The following is a 5,804-nucleotide window of genomic DNA, read 5'->3' as shown; positions in this document are numbered from 1 at the left end:
CGGTCTGAGGGAAGTTGTGCTAATGCAGTGAGAGATTACAATGGGGACTTCGCACATAGAGAAATTGCAAAGGCCAAGAATGTGCTGCAGAGCTGAAAAGTAGAAGCGAGAAAATAAAATTACATGCAATTGGAATACATTGTATGACTTTGCCTAAGCTTCAGTTATGAAAAATCAGACGCTTCAGCATGTTTAAAGTGTCAATTCCCTGCGACAGATTTTTGTATTCTTTACTGTGGTCATTAAGTGAGAGCATTAACAGGTATTTCTATTGACTTAGTTTATTCATCGATTTGGCAAGCATTTGAATCTCCCAGGCACCATGTTAGATGCAGCTTTAAAAACATCAAGAAAATGTTTTATTCTCTTCCCTCTCACATTTGAAAAAATCAAATTAAAAAAATATATATTTTATTGATTTTTCACAGAGAGGAAGAGAGAGGGATTGAAAGCTAGAAACATTGATGAGAGAGAAACATCGATCAGCTGCCTCCTGCACACCCCCCCGCTGGGGATGTGCCTGCAACCAGGATACATGCCCTTGACTGGAATCGAACCTGGGACCCTTAAGTCCGCAGGCCGATGCTCTATCCACTGAGCCAAATCTGTTTTGGCGAAAATAAAATTTTATTTTAGGAATATTTTGCTACATTAATGTGTACTACAGTCAAAATAAGGTGTTTTTTTGTTTTATTTATTTATTTATTTTTTTTTGTTCCAGCTAAAAGATAAAGTGAAAATTAACATTTTAGAAAGCTGAGTTCCCAGTTGTTGGAATTTAAAGTTTTAAATTATTTTCTGCAGGTTCCCCTTCCTTCCTGTACAGTGTTTTCAAAGTTCCCAGTCTTTAAGCGGAAGAATATTTCTCTTGCTCATATGATGGATTTTTCTCCAAGAAGTGAATATTTTGCTTTGGGGAATGAAAGGGCAGGGCCTACTGTAGAGGTAGGTATTATTTATGTGTAAAAGTCAGAAATATCTATAGTCTTCCTTTGAAAGTATGAAGAGATGCTAATAAATCTGTAATTTTTAACCAGTTACAATAAGTTATTAATGAATACATAGTAGAGTGTAGAGCTTGACAGCTCATCTCTATTATCTAACAAACCGTGCATTTTTCCACCATAAAACCATAACATGGCACTAGCAGATTTTTATATTTTGTTTTTGAGTAAGCTGTATTTTGAGAATGCCAAATCGAGGAAAAATAGCCACTTTAATAACATTGCCATTGTCTTGTGCCTTATGCGGATTTGGCAATTTGCTATTTACTCCACTAGATTTAAAAAAAAAAGAAAAAGCTTTCTTTTCCTGCAGCCGTAAGCTATAAATAAGGACGTTGACCACAAAGATGTCCAACAGTTGTGCTCTGTCCAGGGTCTTTTCTGCACTCAATACACTAGGCTGTGGAGCAGGAACACGTGCAATCTCATTGCATTGCTGCCAGGAGGTTTCGGTGACTGTTGGCTCTTCAGGGAGAACCGTGGAGCCGGAGACCGGCAACCGGTGACTTCAATGGCAACCCCGCCGCCTTGCTCCCTCGAGTTGGGAGTGGGTGCTGCACAGAAGCCTGTGTGTATGTTTGTATGCGTGGGGGAAGGTCTGTTTTCGAAATAAAATGAAATCTGGAGTGAAGAAAAGGAGGCATGTCAATTGATTTTGAGGATATCACTGCGGAAAGAGAATAGAGCAAACAGTACTATGGCTCCAAGTTCAACTTACTTTGAAAGGAAAATGGGATATACCAGAAAAGTTGATGTAGCCCATCATTCTCATTTCAGATCATTTTTGGTAACACTTTCAGTTTGGATGTTATAAAAGAATACAGAGTCTTGTTGCACGTAGAAATTCTCTTCCAAAGCTTTGGCCTATCATAACAGAAATTTTCTTTTAAGTAAACCAGAGTGTTGCTTTCTAGTGATAGCTTCTAACAAGTAGGATGGACTGACAACATTTCTATGGGGTATGGCTGGTCAGGTATTTCTTAGAACCTAATTTGATGTTTTAGGACAAACTTAAAGCTTTTATCTAAAATTTGAGGTATTAGCATTAGACTCCTCCAAAATGTCAGATTGAGAAGTCTTAGTCTAGCTGCCTGATGAGAATGATTGTGATTACCCCCCACTCTCTTTCTCCACTTAAAATATCCCTAAGTGTCCTTCTGTGATCTGGTTGGCAATACTCTGGGTCATCACAAAGTTGTTTAAATGATTTGTCCTTTACTCTTTCAGGTTGCATTGTTACTCGGACTTCTAAAGAGATCATTTGAAGTAAGAAAATCCTTTAAATTGCTTCTTTAGGTTTTAAGGTTCTGCTGTCAGTGGCAGAAGGACCACATTAGCTGATCTTTGTTTCTTTGCCGCTGTGTTGCTATATATTCATTTAGGGGAGTGGAATGGAAGGTAGATCAGGAAGAGCCTGGTTGGACTTGAATCTTCCTTGGGAATTTTTTTTTAATTAAAAAAAAGTATATATTTTTTATTGATTTCATAGAAACATCAATGATGACACTCATTGATCATCTGCCTTCTGCGTGCCCCACACTGGGGATTGAGCCTAAAACCCAGGTATGCGCCTTGACTGGGAATCGAACCGTGATCTCGGTTCATAAGTTGATGCTCAACCCCTGAGCCACACTGGCAGAGCGTCCTTGGGAATGTTTTAAACCCAAATCACAACAATCTGGTTCTTTTCTTCTGAGGTCAGCTCTCTAATGATGTAATTACTGAACATTTAATCCGCAAAGGAGAATAGACTGAGCAGTGAGAGATAAGTATCTTCAGATAAAATGAAAGCTTCCCTGAGCTTCAAATCCTCTTACTTTATGTTGTATTAGAGGACCAGTGTATGGATTTGTGCACTGGTGGGGTCCCTCGGCCAGGTCTGTGCAGGTCAGGCCAAGGGACCCCACTGGTGCAGGAATCTGTGCACTGGGCCTCTAGTATGCATATAAGGTCTTTTGTTAATCTCTTCCCCCCCTCCCTCTGAGATTCATCAGTCTGTTCCATGTTTCCATGCCTGTGTGTTGAGCATCTGTTCCCTGGTGGTCAGTGCACGTCATAGCTACCAGTTGAATGGTTGCTTAGGTTTTTATATATATAGATGTTTCTTTCTTTTCTTTAAAAAAAATATTTTATTGATTTTTCACAGAGAGGAAGAGAGAGGGATAGAGAGCTAGAAACATCGATGAGAGAGAATCATTGATCAGCTGCCTCCTGCACATCTCCCACTGGGGATGTGCCTGCAACCGAGGCACATGCCCTTGACCTGAATCAAACCTGGGACCCTTCAGTTCGCAGGTCGATGCTCTATCCACTGAGCCAAACTGGTTTTGGCTATAGATGTTTCTTGAGAGATTATTAAGTGCTTGCCCTGTAGCTAGCTAATAGTGGATTGTCACAGACCTAGTTAATGTCTGGTCATCAGTTTTGCTGCTCAGAATTTAAGGCAGTAGGACATGCTGCTTTGCCCTTTGAAATGAGACATGGTGGTAGTTTTGAGGCTGAGCGTTGCAGTGGGCCTATTCATTGTAATGGGCTGATTTGATCTTTAAGATTCATACATGTTGAAGAGAGACTGGAAGTGCATATAGATTTAAATAGAGGAAAGAATTTTTGAAAGTAGAATAATATTGAGCAAAACATTAGCTGGGGGCAAGGGAGAGGGAAGCACTCCAGCTATCTTGCCACTGAAAATTACATTGTTATTACAAGTTGTTTCTTTGTTTTTTTCATGTTTGTTGATGACCAGCAGTTACAAATCAGGTGTGTGATTTCTTCTGTTCTTTCCTCAGATTCAGTTGAGTCACAAGAGAAGCCCATCCTGGTAGATCTGAGAAACTTTCCAGAATGTGTGAAAATGTATGAATAACAATTTTTTGAGCCAGCTGTCCATATTTAAGTTAATAGAAATGTATAATAAATACATGACAACCTTTGTTTGTAAATAAATGTATGTGGGAGAGCAGGGGTGGGCTAGAAGGGGTCAAGGAAGTAAGAAAAGGAGATATATGTAATACTTTCAACAATAAAGATTTTAAAAAATGTATGTGGTTCTTCCCACCTACACGCAGATGCACTAACTTGGATGCATTTCTTTTAAGACCAAACCTGAGAAATTGGAAACACCTATCTGTAGCCAGAAGTCACATAGGCACTTAACCCTTATTAGTAAGTCCTCCTTTCCCAGGACAGATCTCTCCATGTTTCAAGGTAACAGCTAAAAGAGGCTCTGATCGGCTTGACATGAGAGCGATGAGACCTCATAGAATGTATTTCGAACTTTCAAGTCGTCCTGAAAATGAGTTATGGGAATGAAAAGTCTTTTCTGGACTCAGCACTTCAAGTGGTTGTGCTTGTTCATGGGAGAGGAGGCACATGGAGACCTGTTACAGTCCCCTTCCTGGAAATACTCATTACCCAGACTTACGTGTTCCCTTTGAGTTCCAAGGTTGACAATTGGTTCCATAATTCTTTAATTGTAATATAGCTTTGCTTTAGTCTAGTCCCTACATTCCTTAGAAAAAACTGACACCATACCATGTATTTATGAAGTATTGGTTGTAAGAAGTATCAAGTAGGTCTAAGAGCTTTCAACCCGCCTCCCTGCTAAAATGTGAAGTCAGGGGAGAGGGGGAAGTTTTTCCAGGGATAAAACCCGGATCTACCCAGGGAAGTAATAAATCCCACGTGACTGCATTCAGACAGAAAGGCCAGGGGCAGGTATCTTCAGTGTCTTAAGACCTTTTCAGTGTGTAGAGTAGCCCAGTCCGTGCGGATTGTGTTAACATACCCCAGCATCTTCCTAAAAGGAAATTTTCTGTTGAGATGGGCTATTGCTGGACCGTTGTGGAGACCCTTTCTCTTGTAACAACGGTTTTCAAAGTAGATACTAATCCTAACCCTTTCAGATTCCAGACTCCTGTTGGCTTGCTAATGTTATTTCTCTCTTGAGTCACTAGAGGACAGCATTGGATTATGAAATAATGGAAAGAAGGCTTTTTGTAGATTTTTACCACCTTGTCTTTAGCTTCAGCCAAACCATTTTTTTTCAGAAGTGGATACTAAGCCTTATATGTGTTTATTCTGCATATGGTTTTCAGAGGCTGGAAGACTTATAGAAAGTTATTCTAGAGAAAACGATGGAAGCGGAGTTTAAGTTTTTGTTTTTGTTTTTTAAAAAAAATATATTTTATTGATTTTGTACAGAGAGGAAGAGAGAGAGATAGAAACATCGATGAGAGAGAGTCATCGATCAGCTGCCTCCTGCACACCCACCACCGGGGATATGCCTGCAACCAAGGCACATGCCCTTGACTGGAATTGAACTCGGGACCCTCAGTCCCCAAGCCGACGCTCTATCCATTGAGCCAAACTGGTCTCGGCCGGAGTTTAAGTTTTAACTCTAACATCCTGGGTCATTTTTATAATCTCCTAGGGGCAGAGCCAAGTTCAATCTCCTGGAGAGATAAACGTGCTATTTGTTCTACAGAGAGAGATGCTGCCGATCCTGTATCTTATCTTTTAGTGCTTTTTTCCCCCCTTCACTTTCTGAGGGAGTTGGGAATTTGAGTTAGGTTTTTACTGCTTTTTTTTTTTTTTTGTAACCAGTGCTCAGTTAACTCTTCAAAGAGATGAGAACCACAACCACGAACTCCTTTACACAATTCTCTGTTCGCAGTGACTAAGTTAATATGAATGTAGCTCATCTCTCTCTCTCTCTCTCTCTCTCTCTCTCTCTCTCTCTCTCTCTCTCTCTCTCTCTCTCTGTGTGTGTGTGTGTGACTGCCTTGAGCTGTGAGGTGA

General features: G+C 40.2%; 1 long non-coding RNA gene across 1 annotated transcript; it reads left to right on the top strand.

The window, feature by feature from the left end:
* The first annotated feature begins 875 nt into the window (after positions 1-875).
* LOC118728111 lies at positions 876-3,942 on the top strand. The gene is made up of 3 exons (XR_004990785.2): positions 876-945; positions 2,232-2,270; positions 3,794-3,942. It is a non-coding gene; the product is annotated as an uncharacterized LOC118728111 (long non-coding RNA).
* Positions 3,943-5,804: the final 1,862 nt, after the last annotated feature.

The sequence above is a fragment of the Pipistrellus kuhlii genome, unplaced genomic scaffold, assembly GCF_014108245.1.
Source record: "Pipistrellus kuhlii isolate mPipKuh1 unplaced genomic scaffold, mPipKuh1.p scaffold_m20_p_28, whole genome shotgun sequence".
NCBI classification, from domain to species: domain Eukaryota; kingdom Metazoa; phylum Chordata; class Mammalia; order Chiroptera; family Vespertilionidae; genus Pipistrellus; species Pipistrellus kuhlii.
Note: the sequence above shows the minus strand (reverse complement) of the source record. Positions and strands in the feature narration are given on the sequence as shown.